Source organism: Pteropus medius, unplaced genomic scaffold, assembly GCF_902729225.1.
Source record: "Pteropus medius unplaced genomic scaffold, Ma_sr-lr_union100, whole genome shotgun sequence".
Lineage (NCBI taxonomy): Eukaryota > Metazoa > Chordata > Mammalia > Chiroptera > Pteropodidae > Pteropus > Pteropus medius.
In genome coordinates this window covers 450,979-451,512 of record NW_024347793.1, presented here as the reverse complement: position 1 = coordinate 451,512, position 534 = coordinate 450,979, and the positions used below count along the sequence as shown (strand labels likewise).

The 534-nt window shown below is 66.9% G+C and overlaps 1 protein-coding gene across 1 annotated transcript in view; it reads left to right on the top strand.

The window, feature by feature from the left end:
* SIRT6 (sirtuin 6) overlaps positions 1–534 on the top strand; it is a 9,126-nt gene that overhangs the window by 2,699 nt on the left and 5,893 nt on the right. The window lies entirely within an intron of this gene.

Genomic DNA, 534 nt, shown 5'->3' with positions numbered 1-534 from the left:
CTCCCCGTTGCCAGTCAGGAGCGTTCCAAGCCCTCCCCGACTCAGCCCTGGGTCATCTCTCCAGCCTCCACACCTCTCGCCCCCGCCGCAGCCCCCAGACCGCTTGCATTTCCCCAGACTTACAGGGCGGCCAGCCGCTCGGGCCTTCGCTTACCCCTTCTGCCTGAACTTGCCGCGCCTTTCCCTGTCACAGTTCCGGAGACAGCTTGGCCTCCTCCAGGAAGCCGTCCCACACTCCCCCTCAGGGCCCTCACCACCTCCACTGGGCCGTCCCAGCTCCCATGGCCGGAGGTTCTGTGTCCACCGGCATTTCCCCGACAGGATCAAGGACGCCTCGGGGGCAGGGCCCGGGCCCACCAGGACCCCAGCTCGCCCAGCACAGGGCCGGGCTCGGCGCAGCAGTAGTGTAGCGTGTGCCCCGGGCTGCCCTGTTCTCGCTTCCCTCCCTCCCTCCCTCTGTTTCCTCCCTCTCTCTCCCCCTCTTCCTCATCCTCTTACTCGGCCTCACTCTCTCCTTCTGTCTCCAGTTCTCTG